At 38.1% G+C, this 26,906-nt stretch overlaps 10 non-coding genes across 10 annotated transcripts; 1 reads left to right on the plus strand and 9 right to left on the minus strand.

Moving 5' to 3' along the window:
- Positions 1-3,274: 3,274 nt before the first annotated feature.
- On the minus strand, positions 3,275-3,349 carry Trnar-ucu (transfer RNA arginine (anticodon UCU)). The gene has a single exon. It is a non-coding gene; the product is annotated as a tRNA-Arg (tRNA).
- A 2,549-nt stretch (positions 3,350-5,898) lies between these two features.
- Positions 5,899-5,971, minus strand: Trnar-ucu (transfer RNA arginine (anticodon UCU)). Its single transcript has one exon. It is a non-coding gene; the product is annotated as a tRNA-Arg (tRNA).
- Positions 5,972-8,498: 2,527 nt separating this feature from the next.
- Trnar-ucu (transfer RNA arginine (anticodon UCU)) lies at positions 8,499-8,571 on the minus strand. Its single transcript has one exon. It is a non-coding gene; the product is annotated as a tRNA-Arg (tRNA).
- Positions 8,572-11,115: 2,544 nt separating this feature from the next.
- Trnar-ucu (transfer RNA arginine (anticodon UCU)) lies at positions 11,116-11,188 on the minus strand. The gene has a single exon. It is a non-coding gene; the product is annotated as a tRNA-Arg (tRNA).
- Positions 11,189-13,444: 2,256 nt separating this feature from the next.
- On the minus strand, positions 13,445-13,517 carry Trnar-ucu (transfer RNA arginine (anticodon UCU)). The gene has a single exon. It is a non-coding gene; the product is annotated as a tRNA-Arg (tRNA).
- Positions 13,518-16,084: 2,567 nt separating this feature from the next.
- On the minus strand, positions 16,085-16,157 carry Trnar-ucu (transfer RNA arginine (anticodon UCU)). Its single transcript has one exon. It is a non-coding gene; the product is annotated as a tRNA-Arg (tRNA).
- A 2,823-nt stretch (positions 16,158-18,980) lies between these two features.
- Trnar-ucu (transfer RNA arginine (anticodon UCU)) lies at positions 18,981-19,053 on the minus strand. The gene has a single exon. It is a non-coding gene; the product is annotated as a tRNA-Arg (tRNA).
- Positions 19,054-21,321: 2,268 nt separating this feature from the next.
- On the minus strand, positions 21,322-21,394 carry Trnar-ucu (transfer RNA arginine (anticodon UCU)). The gene has a single exon. It is a non-coding gene; the product is annotated as a tRNA-Arg (tRNA).
- Positions 21,395-23,674: 2,280 nt separating this feature from the next.
- Trnar-ucu (transfer RNA arginine (anticodon UCU)) lies at positions 23,675-23,748 on the minus strand. The gene has a single exon. It is a non-coding gene; the product is annotated as a tRNA-Arg (tRNA).
- Positions 23,749-25,241: 1,493 nt separating this feature from the next.
- Trnar-ucu (transfer RNA arginine (anticodon UCU)) lies at positions 25,242-25,315 on the plus strand. Its single transcript has one exon. It is a non-coding gene; the product is annotated as a tRNA-Arg (tRNA).
- Positions 25,316-26,906: the final 1,591 nt, after the last annotated feature.

Genomic DNA, 26,906 nt, shown 5'->3' on the forward strand with positions numbered 1-26,906 from the left:
GCGGAGCTGGCATAGAATAAAAATGAAATGTAGGGGTGCGACTAGACTGAGTAATGTAAAACTAGAAATGGGAAATTGGTCATTGCTAGGTATATGAGAGGGAACCAGTTGTAGGAGATGTGTCTAGTTGTCTAGCTGAATATAGTTTGAAGAAGGGGCTGACTATAGTCAAGGCGCGATATTTGTAGATTTTGAATGATAAGAATATATAGCTAGGTGTAGATAGAAATAGATATAGAAGGAGGAGACAGATGTAAGGGATGAGATGTAGATACAAAGATGTATGTGGTTGTTGGCTAGATATAAAAGGAAAGACTAAGAGTAGGAATCCAGGTTATATTCAGAGGTAAAGTTAGATATAACCCAAGTTGATATAGATGTTTAATGGCGGATCTAGATGCAGAAGATGGTGTTATGCATGGAGATGGACTTACGTAAATACCGGATGTGGGATATTATTTATACAAAAAATGGTATTAAGTATATAATGAAGATAGAAAATACATGTAGACAATGGCGCTAGGTGATTTAAACATATTATAGGAGATTAATCTAGATGGAGATGTATTCGGAGGTGGAGGTTTGAAACTAGATATGAAGCTAATGAGTTATAGTATTAAGAAAGCAACATATATACAGGTAATAAACATTGAAATTAATATGCCTGAGTTGAGCTATATGTGGGAAGCAGAAAAATGATGCAATATAAACACCGGGGCTAATCGTACAAACCGGGTCTGAACGCTATTTTACGCTCGTAGAATGTGTCGTCTAGAGGAGCGTACTTTATAAATATTTGCTCGGCGTTCAACTCACTTGGCCCACGATCCAAGAAAGAGTGTTTCACAAATGCATTCCCATAGAAGCAAATTTGATGTTTTTGTTATATTATAACATTGTCCTTGTTTCGTGCACACAGTATAATGAATTATGTCATATCAAGGTTTAAAAGTGTGATTTTTTGTCATATATCGAAGATAAATATTTATCCAAACTAGAGACAGAGATAAAACTGGATTCAGTTCATAAAATTATGACACATTTCAATAATTAGGTGACTTTGAATGTTCATCAAAACTTTAATTTTTATGGTCATAGTTTATGCGCTGAACTATTTTCAGTTGGCTAGGGTGAGTTACAATTTGAAAACGGGAAATTGCAATTTATTCTTTATATACACTGTATTTCAATTCAACACTATAAATCTTTGCTCGGATGATTTTTAGATGGCAGCACGTTACTTTCTAAACTACTGAATATAATGAGGAAATGAATTTAGGACTACATATGCATGTAGCCACGGCCTTGTATGTTGTTTATATTATACCAGTTAGCGTTTTAGCACACGTTTTTCAGAAAAGCTATAGTTTATATTTTGACAGGAATCTTTCATAAGAAAAATGTTCCCTAATTATATGGTTTGCGGGGTGTTGGGTTGGTTAGTTTGAATGGGTGGGGGGTGAGGCGTGGGGGAGAGGGAGGGGGGAGTGTGTGTGATCAGAGGGGTGTAGAGGCGTTCTCCGTTAAAGACTATATTTATCCCCCACCCCCCCCCCCCCACCAGATTCCAACCACAACAAACATACTATACCCCCCCATTACACTAACAATCCAATAATCTATTGAAATCCATTTCATAGAGATAAATACATGTTGTTTTTCTTGGGCATCTTGAAGTTACAAAGCTTAAACTATTGAAATCAATGAGCTTTCGCTATATACTATTGAGATGAGCTTTCGGACATCATCATGTGTGGAAGACCGAGGTTTTGTTCCCTGACCGAGCCACACAATAATAAAATCTGTAACTGATTATCCTTTAGTATTTAAGTATTTTCCCTAGAAAATGACGATTTGTATGTTTAATTTAGTTAAGCATTATATTCCATATAAAAAAAATATTGAGATAAATGCAATTAACTTAATTCAGATAACTCAATAGGGTAATTATGGTATCCATTTTCGTGATTTTACTTATTTTTACATTAAACAAATGGAGTTGTGGCGCATTGATATCTTAATCCAATAATTCAGTTTGGCCAATGACTGTGGCGCATTTAAAATTTCTCACGAAACCGTTCTGTATGTATGACGTCATAATACTATGACGTTCTATTCTTTCGGCCTATGGAAAATAACCTCAACGATCTCCATCCAATATCTATATTTGTGTAACATATGAAATTAAATTATTTTATCATATTTACGTTCTATTAACGGCCAGGGTCACGTAAGGACGGGTTTCCCATTTACGCAATGTGTGGCATGTATATAGTGCACGGTGTATATGTTTTTGGAGGTTGCGGTACATTCTTGTTGTGGCTTCTTATATAGTGGAACTCTTGCCCTTTTTATGGTACTAATATCATTAAAGCTTACCATCAAAGTGAATATGAAATGTGCTCATCTGCATCCTCCAAAAATGAATATCCACACACGCAACACATTGCACACGTTGAAGTATGCCACAGAACGAATACAATTCACTCTGTCACATTATTCTGTCAAAGGGCAAACCAGTCATTCCACTTTATGTTGGACGCTAGGAATGAGCGGAAGCTACCACATTTGTAGACTAGTGTGTTTGTCAAATAGGGCAAATAGGAAAAATCCCAAAATTAGTCGCCTTTAATCGAAAAAGGCGACTAAATTTGGGATGTTTTTTTCCTTAACGCAGTATATATCCCACCCAGCTGACTATACTGACAACGGAAAAAAACCACTGTTACCCAGGCCAAGTCGCAACACATTATCTATGCGCCTGGACTAGGAAACAGCCTTCCTGACAGGGACGAGTGGCTGATCTCTTGGCAAAAATTCAAAACCTATGAATGAGCAGAAGCTACCACATTTGTAGACTAGTGTGAGTTTGTTTAAATAGGGCAAATAGGAAAAAATCCCAAAATTAGTCGCCTTTAATCGAAAAAGGCGACTAAATTTGGGATGTTTTTTCCTTAACGCAGTATATCCCACCCAGCTGACTATACTGACAACGGAAAAACCACTGTTACCAGGCCAAGTCGCAACACATTATCTATGCGCCTGGACTAGGAAACAGCCTTCCTGACATGGACGAGTGATGATCTCTTGGAAAAAATTTCAAAACCAAAAGTAGTTGTCTTTATCGAGAAGGCGACCTGATTTGGGATATTAAATTGTTTTTCTCTTGCAACGGTTGGCTAATACCTTGAAATGAACGTTGTTCGGCCCACTTAGGATTACACATCACTATAAAATAAGGAATACACATCACTATAAAATAATAAAATTATCACATCCCCGGCGGGATTCGAACCCGCGGCCTCTGGATTAGAAGTCCAGCGCGCTATCCGCTGCGCTACGGGGGGACTATTATGTTTTCTTTTCGATACTCCTTATCATAGCAATCATTGTGTAGCGTATATAAAGATCTATATAGATATATAGAGACTCGCATCTTTTTGAAATAGTGGAGCTGTTGCCATATCTCAATGAAGTATTCTGCAAGAGACACTGAATCTTTAGGCGCAATTCAAGAACAGCAGAATATACCTCTTTTGTATACTATGATGATTCTCGGTCAGATGATAGAACACATGATTTTCCAAACAGGACCGAGAGTTCAACAAGTAGTAAAAATTAAAACGGGTGTCCAGAGACACGTTAGGAAGAACAGAGAATACATAGTCACTAAATTAGACGCCTTTAATCGCAAAAGGTGACTAAATTTGGGATGTTGATTTTTATCCTCTACCAATTCAGTTTTTTTTTTACTTCCTTAACATTGTACACCCCATTCGTTTTTTATACTGACAACGTTACTGTAACCACTCTTTACACCCTCTTTATGCTGAGCGTTAGGCATGAGTAGAAACTACAAATTTAATAAAAGTACAAGTGTTTCTCGACTAGGGAACAGAACCAAGAGCCTTCCTTACAGGAGGAGTGCTGATTTCTTTGACAAAATTGGGACAGTGTCAAGGGAGACCTTACGAAGAAGTGTTTAGTTAGGACGATTACAAAAGACTATACTTTAGTTGCCTCTGGTCGTTAAAGACAATTAAGTTTTAGATTTGAGATGTTGTTTTTCTTCCTTTACAAAGCTTAACTATTGCCTTGAGATGAGCTTTCGGACATCATCATGTGTGGAAGACCGAGGTTTTGTTCCCTGACCGAGCCACACAATAATAAAATCTGTAACTGATTATCCTTTAGTATTTAAGTATTTTCCCTAGAAAATGACGATTTGTATGTTTAATTTAGTTAAGCATTATATTCCATATAAAAAATATTGAGATAAATGCAATTAACTTAATTCAGATAACTCAATAGGGTAATTAGGTATACATTTTCGTGATTTTACTTATTTTTACATTAAAACAAATGGAGTTGTGGCGCATTGATATCTTATCCAATAATTCAGTTTGGCCAATGACTGTGGCGCTTTTAAAATTTCCCACGAAACCGTTCTGTATGTATGACGTCATAATACTTGACGTTCTATTCTTTCGGCCTATGGAAAATAACCTCAACGATCCATCCAATATCTATATTTGTGTAACATATGAAATTAAATTATTTTATCATATTTACGTTCTATTAACGGCCAGGGTCACGTAAGGACGGGTTCCCATTTACGCAATGTGTGGCATGTATATAGTGCACGGTGTATGTTTTTGGAGGTTGCGGTACATTCTTGTTGTGGCTTCTTATATAGTGGAACTCTTGCCCTTTTTATGGTACTATATCATTAAAGCTTACCATCAAAGTGAATATGATGTGCTCATCTGCATCCTCCAAAAATGTATATCCACACACGCAACACATTGCACACGTGAAGTATGCCACAGAACGAATACAATTCACTCTGTCACATTATTCTGTCAAAGGGCAAACCAGTCATTCCACTTTATGTTGGACGCTAGGAATGAGCGGAAGCTACCACATTTGTAGACTAGTGTGTTTGTTAAATAGGGCAAATAGGAAAAATCCCAAAATTAGTCGCCTTTAATCGAAAAAGGCGACTAAATTTGGGATGTTTTTTTCCTTAACGCAGTATATCCCACCCAGCTGACTATACTGACAACGGAAAAACAAAAACCACTGTTACCAGGCCAAGTCGCAACACATTATCTATGCGCCTGGACTAGGAAACAGCCTTCCTGACATGGACGAGTGCTGATCTCTTGGCAAAAATTCAAAACCTATGAATGAGCAGAAGCTACCACATTTGTAGACTAGTGTGTTTGTTAAATAGGGCAAATAGGAAAAATCCCAAAATTAGTCGCCTTTAATCGAAAAAGGCGACTAAATTTGGGATGTTTTTTCCTTAACGCAGTATATCCCACCCAGCTGACTATACTGACAACGGAAAAACCACTGTTACCAGGCCAAGTCGCAACACATTATCTATGCGCCTGGACTAGGAAACAGCCTTCCTGACAGGGACGAGTGCTGATCTCTTGGCAAAAATTCAAAACCTATGAATGAGCAGAAGCTACCACATTTGTAGACTAGTGTGTTTGTTAAATAGGGCAAATAGGAAAAATCCCAAAATTAGTCGCCTTTAATCGAAAAAGGCGACTAAATTTGGGATGTTTTTTCCTTAACGCAGTATATCCCACCCAGCTGACTATACTGACAACGGAAAAACCACTGTTACCAGGCCAAGTCGCAACACATATGCGCCTGGACTAGGAAACAGCCTTCCTGACATGGACGAGTGCTGATCTCTTGGAAAAATTCAAAACCAAAAGTAGCGGTCTTTATCGAGAAGGCGACCTGATTTGGGATATTAAATTGTTTTTCTCTTGCAGCGGTTGGCTAATACCTTGAAATGAACGTTGTTCGGCCCCACTTAGGATTACACATCACTATAAAATAAGGAATACACATCACTATAAAATAATAAAATTATCACATCCCCGGCGGGATTCGAACCCGCGGCCTCTGGATTAGAAGTCCAGCGCGCTATCCGCTGCGCTACGGGGACTATTATGTTTTCTTTTCGATACTCCTTATCATAGCAATCATTGTGTAGCGTATATAAAGATATATATAGATATATAGAGACTCGCATCTTTTTGAAATAGTGGAGCTGTTGCCATATCTCAATGAAGTATTCTGCAAGAGACACTGAATCTTTAGGCGCAATTCAAGAACAGCAGAATATACCTCTTTTGTATACTATGATGATTCTCGGTCAGATGATAGAACACATGATTTTCCAAACAGGACCGAGAGTTCAACAAGTAGTAAAAATTTAAAACGGGTGTCCAGAGACACGTTAGGAAGAACAGAGAATACATAGTCACTAAATTAGACGCCTTTAATCGCAAAAGGTGACTAAATTTGGGATGTTGATTTTTATCCTCTACCAATTCAGTTTTTTTTTACTTCCTTAACATTGTACACCCCATTCGTTTTTTATACTGACAACGTTACTGTAACCACTCTTTACACCCTCTTTATGCTGAGCGTTAGGCATGAGTAGAAACTACAAATTTAATAAAAGTACAAGTGTTTCTCGACTAGGGAACAGAACCAAGAACCTTCCTTACAGGAGGAGTGCTGATTTCTTTGACAAAATTGGGACAGTGTCAAGGGAGACCTTACGAAGAAGTGTTTAGTTAGGACGATTACAAAAGACTATACTTTAGTTGCCTCTGGTCGTTAAAGACAATTAAGTTTTAGATTTGAGATGTTGTTTTTTCTTCCTTTACAAAGCTTAACTATTGCCTTGAGATGAGCTTTCGGACATCATCATGTGTGGAAGACCGAGGTTTTGTTCCCTGACCGAGCCACACAATAATAAAATCTGTAACTGATTATCCTTTAGTATTTAAGTATTTTCCCTAGAAAATGACGATTTGTATGTTTAATTTAGTTAAGCATTATATTCCATATAAAAAAATATTGAGATAAATGCAATTAACTTAATTCAGATAACTCAATAGGGTAATTAGGTATACATTTTCGTGATTTTACTTATTTTTACATTAAAACAAATGGAGTTGTGGCGCATTGATATCTTATCCAATAATTCAGTTTGGCCAATGACTGTGGCGCTTTTAAAATTTCCCACGAAACCGTTCTGTATGTATGACGTCATAATACTTGACGTTCTATTCTTTCGGCCTATGGAAAATAACCTCAACGATCCATCCAATATCTATATTTGTGTAACATATGAAATTAAATTATTTTATCATATTTACGTTCTATTAACGGCCAGGGTCACGTAAGGACGGGTTCCCATTTACGCAATGTGTGGCATGTATATAGTGCACGGTGTATGTTTTTGGAGGTTGCGGTACATTCTTGTTGTGGCTTCTTATATAGTGGAACTCTTGCCCTTTTTATGGTACTATATCATTAAAGCTTACCATCAAAGTGAATATGATGTGCTCATCTGCATCCTCCAAAAATGTATATCCACACACGCAACACATTGCACACGTGAAGTATGCCACAGAACGAATACAATTCACTCTGTCACATTATTCTGTCAAAGGGCAAACCAGTCATTCCACTTTATGTTGGACGCTAGGAATGAGCGGAAGCTACCACATTTGTAGACTAGTGTGTTTTGTCAAATAGGGCAAATAGGAAAAATACCAAAATTAGTCGCCTTTAATCGAAAAAGGCGACTAAATTTGGGATGTTTTTTCCTTAACGCAGTATATCCCACCCAGCTGACTATACTGACAACGGAAAAACCACTGTTACCAGGCCAAGTCGCAACACATTATCTATGCGCCTGGACTAGGAAACAGCCTTCCTGACAGGGACGAGTGCTGATCTCTTGGCAAAAATTCAAAACCTATGAATGAGCAGAAGCTACCACATTTGTAGACTAGTGTGTTTGTTAAATAGGGCAAATAGGAAAAATCCCAAAATTAGTCGCCTTTAATCGAAAAAGGCGACTAAATTTGGGATGTGTTTTTCCTTAACGCAGTATATCCCACCCAGCTGACTATACTGACAACGGAAAAACCACTGTTACCAGGCCAAGTCGCAACACATTATCTATGCGCCTGGACTAGGAAACAGCCTTCCTGACAGGGACGAGTGCTGATCTCTTGGCAAAAATTCAAAACCTATGAATGAGCAGAAGCTACCACATTTGTAGACTAGTGTGTTTGTTAAATAGGGCAAATAGGAAAAATCCCAAAATTAGTCGCCTTTAATCGAAAAAGGCGACTAAATTTGGGATGTTTTTTCCTTAACGCAGTATATCCCACCCAGCTGACTATACTGACAACGGAAAAACCACTGTTACCAGGCCAAGTCGCAACACATTATCTATGCGCCTGGACTAGGAAACAGCCTTCCTGACATGGACGAGTGATGATCTCTTGGAAAAAATTCAAAACCAAAAGTAGTTGTCTTTATCGAGAAGGCGACCTGATTTGGGATATTAAATTGTTTTTCTCTTGCAGCGGTTGGCTAATACCTTGAAATGAACGTTGTTCGGCCCACTTAGGAATACACATCACTATAAAATAATAAAATTATCACATCCCCGGCGGGATTCGAACCCGCGGCCTCTGGATTAGAAGTCCAGCGCGCTATCCGCTGCGCTACGGGGACTATTATGTTTTCTTTTCGATACTCCTTATCATAGCAATCATTGTGTAGCGTATATAAAGATCTATATAGATATATAGAGACTCGCATCTTTTTGAAATAGTGGAGCTGTTGCCATATCTCAATGAAGTATTCTGCAAGAGACACTGAATCTTTAGGCGCAATTCAAGAACAGCAGAATATACCTCTTTTGTATACTATGATGATTCTCGGTCAGATGATAGAACACATGATTTTCCAAACAGGACCGAGAGTTCAACAAGTAGTAAAAATTAAAACGGGTGTCCAGAGACACGTTAGGAAGAACAGAGAATGCATAGTCACTAAATTAGACGCCTTTAATCGCAAAAGGTGACTAAATTTGGGATGTTGATTTTTATCCTCTACCAATTCATTTTTTTTTTTACTTCCTTAACATTGTACACCCCATTCGTTTTTTATACTGACAACGTTACTGTAACCACTCTTTACACCCTCTTTATGCTGAGCGTTAGGCATGAGTAGAAACTACAAATTTAATAAAAGTACAAGTGTTTCTCGACTAGGGAACAGAACCAAGAACCTTCCTTACAGGAGGAGTGCTGATTTCTTTGACAAAAATTGGGACAGTGTCAAGGGAGACCTTACGAAGAAGTGTTTAGTTAGGACGATTACAAAAGACTATACTTTAGTTGCCTCTGGTCGTTAAAGACAATTAAGTTTTAGATTTGAGATGTTGTTTTTCTTCCTTTACAAAGCTTAACTATTGCCTTGAGATGAGCTTTCGGACATCATCATGTGTGGAAGACCGAGGTTTTGTTCCCTGACCGAGCCACACAATAATAAAATCTGTAACTGATTATCCTTTAGTATTTAAGTATTTTCCCTAGAAAATGACGATTTGTATGTTTAATTTAGTTAAGCATTATATTCCATATAAAAAATATTGAGATAAATGCAATTAACTTAATTCAGATAACTCAATAGGGTAATTAGGTATACATTTTCGTGATTTTACTTATTTTTACATTAAAACAAATGGAGTTGGGGCGCATTGATATCTTATCCAACAATTCAGTTTGGCCAATGACTGTGCCGCTTTTAAAATTTCCCACGAAACCGTTCTGTATGTATGACGTCATAATACTTGACGTTCTATTCTTTCGGCCTATGGAAAATAACCTCAACGATCCATCCAATATCTATATTTGTGTAACATATGAAATTAAATTATTTTATCATATTTACGTTCTATTAACGGCCAGGGTCACGTAAGGACGGGTTCCCATTTACGCAATGTGTGGCATGTATATAGTGCACGGTGTATGTTTTTGGAGGTTGCGGTACATTCTTGTTGTGGCTTCTTATATAGTGGAACTCTTGCCCTTTTTATGGTACTATATCATTAAAGCTTACCATCAAAGTGAATATGATGTGCTCATCTGCATCCTCCAAAAATGTATATCCACACACGCAACACATTGCACACGTGAAGTATGCCACAGAACGAATACAATTCACTCTGTCACATTATTCTGTCAAAGGGCAAACCAGTCATTCCACTTTATGTTGGACGTTAGGAATGAGCGGAAGCTACCACATTTGTAGACTAGTGTGTTTGTCAAATAGGGCAAATAGGAAAAATACCAAAATTAGTCGCCTTTAATCGAAAAAGGCGACTAAATTTGGGATGTTTTTTCCTTAACGCAGTATATCCCACCCAGCTGACTATACTGACAACGGAAAAACCACTGTTACCAGGCCAAGTCGCAACACATTATCTATGCGCCTGGACTAGGAAACAGCCTTCCTGACAGGGACGAGTGCTGATCTCTTGGCAAAAATTCAAAACCTATGAATGAGCAGAAGCTACCACATTTGTAGACTAGTGTGTTTGTTAAATAGGGCAAATAGGAAAAATCCCAAAATTAGTCGCCTTTAATCGAAAAAGGCGACTAAATTTGGGATGTTTTTTCCTTAACGCAGTATATCCCACCCAGCTGACTATACTGACAACGGAAAAACCACTGTTACCAGGCCAAGTCGCAACACATTATCTATGCGCCTGGACTAGGAAACAGCCTTCCTGACAGGGACGAGTGCTGATCTCTTGGCAAAAATTCAAAACCTATGAATGAGCAGAAGCTACCACATTTGTAGACTAGTGTGTTTGTTAAATAGGGCAAATAGGAAAAATCCCAAAATTAGTCGCCTTTAATCGAAAAAGGCGACTAAATTTGGGATGTTTTTTCCTTAACGCAGTATATCCCACCCAGCTGACTATACTGACAACGGAAAAAACCACTGTTACCAGGCCAAGTCGCAACACATATGCGCCTGGACTAGGAAACAGCCTTCCTGACATGGACGAGTGATGATCTCTTGGAAAAAATTCAAAACCAAAAGTAGTTGTCTTTATCGAGAAGGCGACCTGATTTGGGATATTAAATTGTTTTTCTCTTGCAGCGGTTGGCTAATACCTTGAAATGAACGTTGTTCGGCCCACTTAGGAATACACATCACTATAAAATAAGGAATACACATCACTATAAAATAATAAAATTATCACATCCCCGGCGGGATTCGAACCCGCGGCCTCTGGATTAGAAGTCCAGCGCGCTATCCGCTGCGCTACGGGGACTATTATGTTTTCTTTTCGATACTCCTTATCATAGCAATCATTGTGTAGCGTATATAAAGATCTATATAGATATATAGAGACTCGCATCTTTTTGAAATAGTGGAGCTGTTGCCATATCTCAATGAAGTATTCTGCAAGAGACACTGAATCTTTAGGCGCAATTCAAGAACAGCAGAATATACCTCTTTTGTATACTATGATTCTCGGTCAGATGATAGAACACATGATTTTCCAAACAGGACCGAGAGTTCAACAAGTAGTAAAAATTAAAACGGGTGTCCAGAAACACGTTAGGAAGAACAGAGAATACATAGTCACTAAATTAGACGCCTTTAATCGCAAAAGGTGACTAAATTTGGGATGTTGATTTTTATCCTCTACCAAATCAGTTTTTTTTTTACTTCCTTAACATTGTACACCCCATTCGTTTTTTTTATACTGACAACATTACTGTTACCACTCTTTACACCCTCTTTATGCTGAGCGTTAGGCATGAGTAGAAACTACAAATTTAATAAAAGTACAAGTGTTTCTCGACTAGGGAACAGAACCAAGAGCCTTCCTTACAGGAGGAGTGCTGATTTCTTTGACAAAATTGGGACATTTCTTTGACAAAAAGGGAGACCTTACGAAGAAGTGTTTAGTTAGGACGATTACAAAAGACTATACTTTAGTTGCCTCTGGTCGTTAAAGACAATTAAGTTTTAGATTTGAGATGTTGTTTTTCTTCCTTTACAAAGCTTAACTATTGCCTTGAGATGAGCTTTCGGACATCATCATGTGTGGAAGACCGAGGTTTTGTTCCCTGACCGAGCCACACAATAATAAAATCTGTAACTGATTATCCTTTAGTATTTAAGTATTTTCCCTAGAAAATGACGATTTGTATGTTTAATTTAGTTAAGCATTATATTCCATATAAAAAATATTGAGATAAATGCAATTAACTTAATTCAGATAACTCAATAGGGTAATTAGGTATACATTTTCGTGATTTTACTTATTTTTACATTAAAACAAATGGAGTTGTGGCGCATTGATATCTTATCCAATAATTCAGTTTGGCCAATGACTGTGGCGCTTTTAAAATTTCCCACGAAACCGTTCTGTATGTATGACGTCATAATACTTGACGTTCTATTCTTTCGGCCTATGGAAAATAACCTCAACGATCCATCCAATATCTATATTTGTGTAACATATGAAATTAAATTATTTTATCATATTTACGTTCTATTAACGGCCAGGGTCACGTAAGGACGGGTTCCCATTTACGCAATGTGTGGCATGTATATAGTGCACGGTGTATGTTTTTGGAGGTTGCGGTACATTCTTAGTTGTGGCTTCTTATATAGTGGAACTCTTGCCCTTTTTTTATGGTACTATATCATTAAAGCTTACCATCAAAGTGAATATGATGTGCTCATCTGCATCCTCCAAAAATGTATATCCACACACGCAACACATTGCACACGTGAAGTATGCCACAGAACGAATACAATTCACTCTGTCACATTATTCTGTCAAAGGGCAAACCAGTCATTCCACTTTATGTTGGACGCTAGGAATGAGCGGAAGCTACCACATTTGTAGACTAGTGTGTTTGTCAAATAGGGCAAATAGGAAAAATACCAAAATTAGTCGCCTTTAATCGAAAAAGGCGACTAAATTTGGGATGTTTTTTCCTTAACGCAGTATATCCCACCCAGCTGACTATACTGACAACGGAAAAACCACTGTTACCAGGCCAAGTCGCAACACATTATCTATGCGCCTGGACTAGGAAACAGCCTTCCTGACAGGGACGAGTGCTGATCTCTTGGCAAAAATTCAAAACCTATGAATGAGCAGAAGCTACCACATTTGTAGACTAGTGTGTTTGTTAAATAGGGCAAATAGGAAAAATCCCAAAATTAGTCGCCTTTAATCGAAAAAGGCGACTAAATTTGGGATGTTTTTTCCTTAACGCAGTATATCCCACCCAGCTGACTATACTGACAACGGAAAAACCACTGTTACCAGGCCAAGTCGCAACACATTATCTATGCGCCTGGACTAGGAAACAGCCTTCCTGACAGGGACGAGTGCTGATCTCTTGGAAAAATTCAAAACCAAAAGTAGCGGTCTTTATCGAGAAGGGGACCTGATTTGGGATATTAAATTGTTTTTCTCTTGCAGCGGTTGGCTAATACCTTGAAATGAACGTTGTTCGGCCCACTTAGGAATACACATCACTATAAAATAATAAAATTATCACATCCCCGGCGGGATTCGAACCCGCGGCCTCTGTATTAGAAGTCCAGCGCGCTATCCGCTGCGCTACGGGGACTATTATGTTTTCTTTTCGATACTCCTTATCATAGCAATCATTGTGTAGCGTATATAAAGATATATATAGATATATAGAGACTCGCATCTTTTTGAAATAGTGGAGCTGTTGCCATATCTCAATGAAGTATTCTGCAAGAGACACTGAATCTTTAGGCGCAATTCAAGAACAGCAGAATATACCTCTTTTGTATACTATGATGATTCTCGGTCAGATGATAGAACACATGATTTTCCAAACAGGACCGAGAGTTCAACAAGTAGTAAAAATTAAAACGGGTGTCCAGAGACACGTTAGGAAGAACAGAGAATACATAGTCACTAAATTAGACGCCTTTAATCGCAAAAGGTGACTAAATTTGGGATGTTGATTTTTATCCTCTACCAATTCAGTTTTTTTTTTTACTTCCTTAACATTGTACACCCCATTCGTTTTTTATACTGACAACGTTACTGTAACCACTCTTTACACCCTCTTTATGCTGAGCGTTAGGCATGAGTAGAAACTACAAATTTAATAAAAGTACAAGTGTTTCTCGACTAGGGAACAGAACCAAGAGCCTTCCTTACAGGAGGAGTGCTGATTTCTTTGACAAAATTGGGACAGTGTCAAGGGAGACCTTACGAAGAAGTGTTTAGTTAGGACGATTACAAAAGACTATACTTTAGTTGCCTCTGGTCGTTAAAGACAATTAAGTTTTAGATTTGAGATGTTGTTTTTCTTCCTTTACAAAGCTTAACTATTGCCTTGAGATGAGCTTTCGGACATCATCATGTGTGGAAGACCGAGGTTTTGTTCCCTGACCGAGCCACACAATAATAAAATCTGTAACTGATTATCCTTTAGTATTTAAGTATTTTCCCTAGAAAATGACGATTTGTATGTTTAATTTAGTTAAGCATTATATTCCATATAAAAAATATTGAGATAAATGCAATTAACTTAATTCAGATAACTCAATAGGGTAATTAGGTATACATTTTCGTGATTTTACTTATTTTTACATTAAAACAAATGGAGTTGTGGCGCATTGAATGACTGTGGCGCTACATTTAAACAAATTCAGTTGTGGCGCATTGAATGACTGTGGCGCTTTTAAAAATTTCCCACGAAATCGTTCTGTATGTATGACGTCATAATACTTGACGTTCTATTCTTTCGGCCTATGGAAAATAACCTCAACGATCCATCCAATATCTATATTTGTGTAACATATGAAATTAAATTATTTTATCATATTTACGTTCTATTAACGGCCAGGGTCACGTAAGGACGGGTTCCCATTTACGCAATGTGTGGCATGTATATAGTGCACGGTGTATGTTTTTGGAGGTTGCGGTACATTCTTGTTGTGGCTTCTTATATAGTGGAACTCTTGCCCTTTTTATGGTACTATATCATTAAAGCTTACCATCAAAGTGAATATGATGTGCTCATCTGCATCCTCCAAAAATGTATATCCACACACGCAACACATTGCACACGTGAAGTATGCCACAGAACGAATACAATTCACTCTGTCACATTATTCTGTCAAAGGGCAAACCAGTCATTCCACTTTATGTTGGACGCTAGGAATGAGCGGAAGCTACCACATTTGTAGACTAGTGTGTTTGTCAAATAGGGCAAATAGGAAAAATACCAAAATTAGTCGCCTTTAATCGAAAAAGGCGACTAAATTTGGGATGTTTTTTCCTTAACGCAGTATATCCCACCCAGCTGACTATACTGACAACGGAAAAACCACTGTTACCAGGCCAAGTCGCAACACATTATCTATGCGCCTGGACTAGGAAACAGCCTTCCTGACAGGGACGAGTGCTGATCTCTTGGCAAAAATTCAAAACCTATGAATGAGCAGAAGCTACCACATTTGTAGACTAGTGTGTTTGTTAAATAGGGCAAATAGGAAAAATCCCAAAATTAGTCGCCTTTAATCGAAAAAGGCGACTAAATTTGGGATGTTTTTTCCTTAACGCAGTATATCCCACCCAGCTGACTATACTGACAACGGAAAAACCACTGTTACCAGGCCAAGTCGCAACACATTATCTATGCGCCTGGACTAGGAAACAGCCTTCCTGACAGGGACGAGTGCTGATCTCTTGGCAAAAATTCAAAACCTATGAATGAGCAGAAGCTACCACATTTGTAGACTAGTGTGTTTGTTAAATAGGGCAAATCGGAAAAATCCCAAAATTAGTCGCCTTTAATCGAAAAAGGCGACTAAATTTGGGATGTTTTTTCCTTAACGCAGTATATCCCACCCAGCTGACTATACTGACAACGGAAAAACCACTGTTACCAGGCCAAGTCGCAACACATTATCTATGCGCCTGGACTAGGAAACAGCCTTCCTGACATGGACGAGTGATGATCTCTTGGAAAAAATTCAAAACCAAAAGTAGTTGTCTTTATCGAGAAGGCGACCTGATTTGGGATATTAAATTGTTTTTCTCTTGCAGCGGTTGGCTAATACCTTGAAATGAACGTTGTTCGGCCCACTTAGGATTACACATCACTATAAAATAAGGAATACACATCACTATAAAATAATAAAATTATCACATCCCCGGCGGGATTCGAACCCGCGGCCTCTGGATTAGAAGTCCAGCGCGCTATCCGCTGCGCTACGGGGACTATTATGTTTTCTTTTCGATACTCCTTATCATAGCAATCATTGTGTAGCGTATATAAAGATATATATATAGATATATAGAGACTCGCATCTTTTTGAAATAGTGGAGCTGTTGCCATATCTCAATGAAGTATTCTGCAAGAGACACTGAATCTTTAGGCGCAGTTCAAGAACAGCAGAATATACCCCTTTTGTATACTATGATGATTCTCGGTCAGATGATAGAACACATGATTTTCCAAACAGGACCGAGAGTTCAACAAGTAGTAAAAATTAAAACGGGTGTCCAGAGACACGTTAGGAAGAACAGAGAATACATAGTCACTAAATTAGACGCCTTTAATCGCAAAAGGTGACTAAATTTGGGATGTTGATTTTTATCCTCTACCAATTCAGTTTTTTTTTACTTCCTTAACATTGTACACCCCATTCGTTTTTTATACTGACAACGTTACTGTAACCACTCTTTACACCCTCTTTATGCTGAGCGTTAGGCATGAGTAGAAACTACAAATTTAATAAAAGTACAAGTGTTTCTCGACTAGGGAACAGAACCAAGAGCCTTCCTTACAGGAGGAGTGCTGATTTCTTTGACAAAATTGGGACAGTGTCAAGGGAGACCTTACGAAGAAGTGTTTAGTTAGGACGATTACAAAAGACTATACTTTAGTTGCCTCTGGTCGTTAAAGACAATTAAGTTTTAGATTTGAGATGTTGTTTTTCTTCCTTTACAAAGCTTAACTATTGCCTTGAGATGAGCTTTCGGACATCATCATGTGTGGAAGACCGAGGTTTTGTTCCCTGACCGAGCCACACAATAATAAAATCTGTAACTGATTATCCTTTAGTATTTAAGTATTTTCCCTAGAAAATGACGATTTGTATGTTTAATTTAGTTAAGCATTATATTCCATATAAAAAATATTGAGATAAATGCAATTAACTTAATTCAGATAACTCAATAGGGTAATTAGGTATACATTTTCGTGATTTTACTTATTTTTACATTAAAACAAATGGAGTTGTGGCGCATTGATATCTTATCCAATAATTCAGTTTGGCCAATGACTGTGGCGCTTTTAAAATTTCCCACGAAACCGTTCTGTATGTATGACGTCATAATACTTGACGTTCTATTCTTTCGGCCTATGGAAAATAACCTCAACGATCCATCCAATATCTATATTTGTGTAACATATGAAATTAAATTATTTTATCATATTTACGTTCTATTAACGGCCAGGGTCACGTAAGGACGGGTTCCCATTTACGCAATGTGTGGCATGTATATAGTGCACGGTGTATGTTTTTGGAGGTTGCGGTACATTCTTGTTGTGGCTTCTTATGTAGTGGAACTCTTGCCCTTTTTATGGTACTATATCATTAAAGCTTACCATCAAAGTGAATATGATGTGCTCATCTGCATCCTCCAACAAGATATCCACACACGCAACACATTGCACACGTGAAGTATGCCACAGAACGAATACAATTCACTCTGTCACATTATTCTGTCAAAGGGCAAACCAGTCATTCCACTTGATGTTGGACGTTAGGAATGAGCAGAAGCTACCCCATTTGTAGACTAGTGTGTTTGTCAAATAAGACAAATAGGAAAAATACCAAAATTAGTCGCCTTTAATCGAAAAGGGCGACTAAATTTGGGATGTTTTTTCCTTAACGCAGCATATCCCACCCAGCTGACTATACTGACAACGGAAAAAACACTGTTACCAGGCCAAGTCGCAACACATTATCTATGCGCCTGGACTAGGAAACAGCCTTCCTGACAGGGACGAGTGCTGATCTCTTGGCAAAAATTCAAAACCTATGAATGAGCAGAAGCTACCACATTTGTAGACTAGTGTGTTTGTTAAATAGGGCAAATAGGAAAAATCCCAAAATTAGTCGCCTTTAATCGAAAAAGGCGACTAAATTTGGGATGTTTTTTCCTTAACGCAGTATATCCCACCCAGCTGACTATACTGACAACGGAAAAACCACTGTTACCAGGCCAAGTCGCAACACATTATCTATGCGCCTGGACTAGGAAACAGCCTTCCTGACAGGGACGAGTGCTGATCTCTTGGCAAAAATTCAAAACCTATGAATGAGCAGAAGCTACCACATTTGTAGACTAGGTGTTTGTTAAATAGGGCAAATAGGAAAAATCCCAAAATTAGTCGCCTTTAATCGAAAAAGGCGACTAAATTTGGGATGTTTTTTCCTTAACGCAGTATACCCACCCAGCTGACTATACTGACAACGGAAAAAACCACTGTTACCAGGCCAAGTCGCAAACACATTATCTATGCGCCTGGACTAGGAAACAGCCTTCCTGACAGGGACGAGTGCTGATCTCTTCCACTTTATGTTGGACGCTAGGAATGAGCAGAAGCTACCACATTTGTAGACTAGTGTGTTTGTTAAATAGGGCAAATAGGAAAAATCCCAAAATTAGTCGCCTTTAATCGAAAAAGGCGACTAAATTTGGGATGTTTTTTCCTTAACGCAGTATATCCCACCCAGCTGACTATACTGACAACGGAAAAACCACTGTTACCAGGCCAAGTCGCAACACATTATCTATGCGCCTGGACTAGGAAACAGCCTTCCTGACATGGACGAGTGATGATCTCTTGGAAAAAATTCAAAACCAAAAGTAGTTGTCTTTATCGAGAAGGCGACCTGATTTGGGATATTAAATTGTTTTTCTCTTGCAGCGGTTGGCTAATACCTTGAAATGAACGTTGTTCGGCCCACTTAGGATTACACATCACTATAAAATAAGGAATACACATCACTATAAAATAATAAAATTATCACATCCCCGGCGGGATTCGAACCCGCGGCCTCTGGATTAGAAGTCCAGCGCGCTATCCGCTGCGCTACGGGGACTATTATGTTTTCTTTTCGATACTCCTTATCATAGCAATCATTGTGTAGCGTATATAAAGATCTATATAGATATATAGAGACTCGCATCTTTTTGAAATAGTGGAGCTGTTGCCATATCTCAATGAAGTATTCTGCAAGAGACACTGAATCTTTAGGCGCAATTCAAGAACAGCAGAATATACCTCTTTTGTATACTATGATGATTCTCGGTCAGATGATAGAACACATGATTTTCCAAACAGGACCGAGAGTTCAACAAGTAGTAAAAATTAAAACGGGTGTCCAGAGACACGTTAGGAAGAACAGAGAATACATAGTCACTAAATTAGACGCCTTTAATCGCAAAAGGTGACTAAATTTGGGATGTTGATTTTTTATCCTCTACCAATTCAGTTTTTTTTTACTTCCTTAACATTGTACACCCCATTCGTTTTTTATACTGACAACGTTACTGTAACCACTCTTTACACCCTCTTTATGCTGAGCGTTAGGCATGAGTAGAAACTACAAATTTAATAAAAGTACAAGTGTGTTCTCGGCTAGGGAACAGAACCAAGGGCCTTACAGGAGGAGTGCTGATTTCTTTGACAAATTGGGACAGTGTCAAGGGAGACCTTACGAAGAAGTGTTTAGTTAGGACGATTACAAAAGACTATACTTTAGTTGCCTCTGGTCGTTAAAGACAATTAAGTTTTAGATTTGAGATGTTGTTTTTCTTCCTTTACAAAGCTTAACTATTGCCTTGAGATGAGCTTTCGGACATCATCATGTGTGGAAGACCGAGGTTTTGTTCCCTGACCGAGCCACACAATAATAAAATCTGTAACTGATTATCCTTTAGTATTTAAGTATTTTCCCTAGAAAATGACGATTTGTATGTTTAATTTAGTTAAGCATTATATTCCATATAAAAAATATTGAGATAAATGCAATTAACTTAATTCAGATAACTCAATAGGGTAATTAGGTATACATTTTCGTGATTTTACTTATTTTTACATTAAAACAAATGGAGTTGTGGCGCATTGATATCTTATCCAATAATTCAGTTTGGCCAATGACTGTGGCGCTTTTAAAATTTCCCACGAAACCGTTCTGTATGTATGACGTCATAATACTTGACGTTCTATTCTTTCGGCCTATGGAAAATAACCTCAACGATCCATCCAATATCTATATTTGTGTAACATATGAAATTAAATTATTTTATCATATTTACGTTCTATTAACGGCCAGGGTCACGTAAGGACGGGTTCCCATTTACGCAATGTGTGGCATGTATATAGTGCACGGTGTATGTTTTTGGAGGTTGCGGTACATTCTTGTTGTGGCTTCTTATATAGTGGAACTCTTGCCCTTTTTATGGTACTATATCATTAAAGCTTACCATCAAAGTGAATATGATGTGCTCATCTGCATCCTCCAAAAATGTATATCCACACACGCAACACATTGCACACGTGAAGTATGCCACAGAACGAATACAATTCACTCTGTCACATTATTCTGTCAAAGGGCAAACCAGTCATTCCACTTTATGTTGGACGCTAGGAATGAGCGGAAGCTACCACATTTGTAGACTAGTGTGTTTGTCAAATAGGGCAAATAGGAAAAATACCAAAATTAGTCGCCTTTAATCGAAAAAGGCGACTAAATTTGGGATGTTTTTTCCTTAACGCAGTATATCCCACCCAGCTGACTATACTGACAACGGAAAAACCACTGTTACCAGGCCAAGTCGCAACACATTATCTATGCGCCTGGACTAGGAAACAGCCTTCCTGACAGGGACGAGTGCTGATCTCTTGGCAAAAATTCAAAACCTATGAATGAGCAGAAGCTACCACATTTGTAGACTAGTGTGTTTGTTAAATAGGGCAAATAGGAAAAATCCCAAAATTAGTCGCCTTTAATCGAAAAAGGCGACTAAATTTGGGATGTTTTTTTCCTTAACGCAGTATATCCCACCCAGCTGACTATACTGACAACGGAAAAACCACTGTTACCAGGCCAAGTCGCAACACATTATCTATGCGCCTGGACTAGGAAACAGCCTTCCTGACAGGGACGAGTGCTGATCTCTTGGCAAAAATTCAAAACCAAAAGTAGTTGTCTTTATCGAGAAGGCGACCTGATTTGGGATATTAAATTGTTTTTCTCTTGCAGCGGTTGGCTAATACCTTGAAATGAACGTTGTTCGGCCCACTTAGGAATACACATCACTATAAAATAAGGAATACACATCACTATAAAATAATAAAATTATCACATCCCCGGCGGGATTCGAACCCGCGGCCTCTGGATTAGAAGTCCAGCGCGCTATCCGCTGCGCTACGGGGACTATTATGTTTTCTTTTCGATACTCCTTATCATAGCAATCATTGTGTAGCGTATATAAAGATCTATATAGATATATAGAGACTCGCATCTTTTTGAAATAGTGGAGCTGTTGCCATATCTCAATGAAGTATTCTGCAAGAGACACTGAATCTTTAGGCGCAATTCAAGAACAGCAGAATATACCTCTTTTGTATACTATGATGATTCTCGGTCAGATGATAGAACACATGATTTTCCAAACAGGACCGAGAGTTCAACAAGTAGTAAAAATTTAAAACGGGTGTCCAGAGACACGTTAGGAAGAACAGAGAATACATAGTCACTAAATTAGACGCCCTTTAATCGCAAAAGGTGACTAAATTTGGGATGTTGATTTTTATCCTCTACCAATTCAGTTTTTTTTTTACTTCCTTAACATTGTACACCCCATTCGTTTTTTATACTGACAACGTTACTGTAACCACTCTTTACACCCTCTTTATGCTGAGCGTTAGGCATGAGTAGAAACTACAAATTTAATAAAAGTACAAGTGTTTCTCGACTAGGGAACAGAACCAAGAGCCTTCCTTACAGGAGGAGTGCTGATTTCTTTGACAAAATTGGGACAGTGTCAAGGGAGACCTTACGAAGAAGTGTTTAGTTAGGACGATTACAAAAGACTATACTTTAGTTGCCTCTGGTCGTTAAAGACAATTAAGTTTTAGATTTGAGATGTTGTTTTTCTTCCTTTACAAAGCTTAACTATTGCCTTGAGATGAGCTTTCGGACATCATCATGTGTGGAAGACCGAGGTTTTGTTCCCTGACCGAGCCACACAATAATAAAATCTGTAACTGATTATCCTTTAGTATTTAAGTATTTTCCCTAGAAAATGACGATTTGTATGTTTAATTTAGTTAAGCATTATATTCCATATAAAAAATATTGAGATAAATGCAATTAACTTAATTCAGATAACTCAATAGGGTAATTAGGTATACATTTTCGTGATTTTACTTATTTTTACATTAAAACAAATGGAGTTGTGGCGCATTGATATCTTATCCAATAATTCAGTTTGTGCCAATGACTGTGGCGCTTTTAAAATTTCCCACGAAACCGTTTCTGTATGTATGACGTCATAATACTTGACGTTCTATTCTTTCGGCCTATGGAAAATAACCTCAACGATCCATCCAATATCTATATTTGTGTAACATATGAAATTAAATTATTTTATCATATTTACGTTCTATTAACGGCCAGGGTCACGTAAGGACGGGTTCCCATTTACGCAATGTGTGGCATGTATATAGTGCACGGTGTATGTTTTTGGAGGTTGCGGTACATTCTTCTTGTTGTGGCTTCTTATATAGTGGAACTCTTTGCCCTTTTTATGGTACTATATCATTAAAGCTTACCATCAAAGTGAATATGATGTGCTCATCTGCATCCTCCAAAAATGTATATCCACACACGCAACACATTGCACACGTGAAGTATGCCACAGAACGAATACAATTCACTCTGTCACATTATTCTGTCAAAGGGCAAACCAGTCATTCCACTTTATGTTGGACGTTAGGAATGAGCGGAAGCTACCACATTTGTAGACTAGTGTGTTTGTCAAATAGGGCAAATAGGAAAAATACCAAATTAGTCGCCTTTAATCGAAAAAGGCGACTAAATTTGGGATGTTTTTTCCTTAACGCAGTATATCCCACCCAGCTGACTATACTGACAACGTAAAAAACCACTGTTACCAGGCCAAGTCGCAACACCTATGCGCCTGACTAGGAAACAGACCCTTCCTGACAGGGACGAGTGCTGATCTCTTGCAAAAATTCAAAACCTATGAATGAGCAAAGCTACCACATTTGTAGACTAGTGTGTTTGTTAAATAGTGGCAAATAGGAAAAATACCAAAATTAGTCGCCTTTAATCGAAAAAAGGCGACTAAATTTGGGATTTTTTTCCTTAACGCAGTTATATCCCACCCAGCTGACTATACTGACAACGGAAAAACCACTGTTACCACCCAGCCAAGTCGCAACACATTACTATGCGCCTGGACTAGGAAACAGCCTTCCTGACAGGGACGAGTGCTGATCTCTTGGCAAAAATTCAAAACCAAAAGTAGTTGTCTTTATCGAGAAGGTCGACCTGATTTGGGATATTAAATTGTTTTTCTCTTGCAGCGGTTGGCTAATACCTTGAAATGAACGTTGTTCGGCCCACTTAGGAATACACATCACTTATAAAAATAAGGAAATACACAACTATAAAATAATAAAAATTATCACATCCCCCGGCGGGATTCGAACCCGCGGCCTCTGGATTAGAAGTCCAGCGCGCTATCCGCTGCGCTACGGGGACTATTATGTTTTCTTTTCGATACTCCTTATCATAGCAATCATTGTGTAGCGTATATAAAGATATATATAGATATATTGAGACTCGCATCTATTTTTGAAATAGTGGAGCTGTTGCCATATCTCAATGAAGTATTCTGCAAGAGACACTGAATCTTTAGGCGCAATTCAAGAACAGCAGAATATACCTCTTTTGTATACTAGATGATTCTCGGTCAATGATATAGAACACATGATTTTCCAAACAGGACCGAGAGTTCAACAAGTAGTAAAAATTAAAACGGGTGTCCAGAGACACGTTAGGAAGAACAGAGAATACATAGTCACTAAATTAGACGCCTTTAATCGCAAAAGGTGACTAAATTTTGGGATGTTGATTTTTATCCTCTACCAATTCAGTTTTTTTTTTTACTTCCTTAACATTGTACAACCCCATTCGTTTTTTATACTGACAACGTTACTGTAACCACTCTTTACACCCTCTTTATGCTGAGCGTTAGGCATGAGTAGAAACTACAAATTTAATAAAAGTACAAGTGTTTTCTCGACTAGGGAACAGAACCAAGAGCCTTCCTTACAGGAGGAGTGCTGATTTCTTCGACAAAATTGGGACAGTGTCAAGGGAGACCTTAGGGAAAATACTTAAATACTAAAGGATAATCAGTTACAGAATTTTATTATTGTGTGGCTCGGTCAGGGAACAAAACCTCGGTCTTCCACACATGATGATGTCCGAAAGCTCATCTCAAGGCAATAGTTAAGCTTTGTAAAGGAAGAAAAACAACATCTCAAATCTAAAACTTAATTGTCTTTAACGACCAGAGGCAACTAAAGTATAGTCTTTTGTAATCGTCCTAACTAAACACTTCTTCGTAAGGTCTCCCTTGACACTGTCCCAATTTTGTCAAAGAAATCAGCACTCCTCCTGTAAGGAAGGCTCTTGGTTCTGTTCCCTAGTCGAGAAACACTTGTACTTTTATTAAATTTGTAGTTTCTAACTCATGCCTAACGCTCAGCATAAAGAGGGTGTAAAGAGTGGTTACAGTAACGTTGTCAGTATAAAAAACGAATGGGGTGTACAATGTTAAGGAAGTAAAAAAAAAACTGAATTGGTAGAGGATAAAAATCAACATCCCAAATTTAGTCACCTTTTGCGATTAAAGGCGTCTAATTTAGTGACTATGTATTCTCTGTTCTTCCTAACGTGTCTCTGGACACCCGTTTTAATTTTTACTACTTGTTGAACTCTCGGTCCTGTTTGGAAAATCATGTGTTCTATCATCTGACCGAGAATCATCATAGTATACAAAAGAGGTATATTCTGCTGTTCTTGAATTGCGCCTAAAGATTCAGTGTCTCTTGCAGAATACTTCATTGAGATATGGCAACAGCTCCACTATTTCAAAAAGATGCGAGTCTCTATATATCTATATATAGATCTTTATATACGCTACACAATGATTGCTATGATAAGGAGTATCGAAAAGAAAACATAATAGTCCCCTAGCGCAGCGGATAGCGCGCTGGACTTCTAATCCAGAGGCCGCGGGTTCGAATCCCGCCGGGGATGTGATAATTTTATTATTTTATAGTGATGTGTATTCCTTATTTTATAGTGATGTGTATTCCTAAGTGGGCCGAACAACGTTCATTTCAAGGTATTAGCCAACCGCTGCAAGAGAAAAACAATTTAATATCCCAAATCAGGTCCCCTTCTCGATAAAGACCGCTACTTTTGGTTTTGAATTTTTGCCAAGAGATCAGCACTCGTCCCTGTCAGGAAGGCTGTTTCCTAGTCCAGGCGCATAGATAATGTGTTGCGACTTGGCCTGGTAACAGTGGTTTTTCCGTTGTCAGTATAGTCAGCTGGGTGGGATATACTGCGTTAAGGAAAAAACATCCCAAATTTAGTCGCCTTTTTCGATTAAAGGCGACTAATTTTGGGATTTTTCCTATTTGCCCTATTTAACAAACACACTAGTCTACAAATGTGGTAGCTTCTGCTCATTCATAGGTTTTGAATTTTTGCCAAGAGATCAGCACTCGTCCCTGTCAGGAAGGCTGTTTCCTAGTCCAGGCGCATAGATAATGTGTTGCGACTTGGCCTGGTAACAGTGGTTTTTCCGTTGTCAGTATAGTCAGCTGGGTGGGATATACTGCGTTAAGGAAAAAACATCCCAAATTTAGTCGCCTTTTTCGATTAAAGGCGACTAATTTTGGTATTTTTCCTATTTGCCCTATTTGACAAACACACTAGTCTACAAATGTGGTAGCTTCCGCTCATTCCTAGCGTCCAACATAAAGTGGAATGACTGGTTTGCCCTTTGACAGAATAATGTGACAGAGTGAATTGTATTCGTTCTGTGGCATACTTCACGTGTGCAATGTGTTGCGTGTGTGGATATACATTTTTGGAGGATGCAGATGAGCACATCATATTCACTTTGATGGTAAGCTTTAATGATATAGTACCATAAAAAGGGCAAGAGTTCCACTATATAAGAAGCCAAAACAAGAATGTACCGCAACCTCCAAAAACATACACCGTGCACTATATACATGCCACACATTGCGTAAATGGGAACCCGTCCTTACGTGACCCTGGCCGTTAATAGAACGTAAATATGATAAAATAATTTAATTTCATATGTTACACAAATATGGATATTGGATGGATCGTTGAGGTTATTTTCCATAGGCCGAAAGAATAGAACGTCAAGTATTATGACGTCATATATACAGAACGGTTTCGTGGGAAATTTTAAAAGCGCCACAGTCATTCAATGCGCCACAACTCCATTTGTTTTAATGTATCAATGCGCCACAACTCCATTTGTTTTAATGTAAAAATAAGTAAAATCACGAAAATGTATACCTAATTACCCTATTGAGTTATCTGAATTAAGTTAATTGCATTTATCTCAATATTTTTTTATATGGAATATAATGCTTAACTAAATTAAACATACAAATCGTCATTTTCTAGGGAAAATACTTAAATACTAAAGGATAATCAGTTACAGATTTTATTATTGTGTGGCTCGGTCAGGGAACAAAACCTCGGTCTTCCACACATGATGATGTCCGAAAGCTCATCTCAAGGCAATAGTTAAGCTTTGTAAAGGAAGAAAAACAACATCTCAAATCTAAAACTTAATTGTC

The sequence above is a fragment of the Argopecten irradians genome, chromosome 10, assembly GCF_041381155.1.
Source record: "Argopecten irradians isolate NY chromosome 10, Ai_NY, whole genome shotgun sequence".
Taxonomy (NCBI): domain Eukaryota; kingdom Metazoa; phylum Mollusca; class Bivalvia; order Pectinida; family Pectinidae; genus Argopecten; species Argopecten irradians.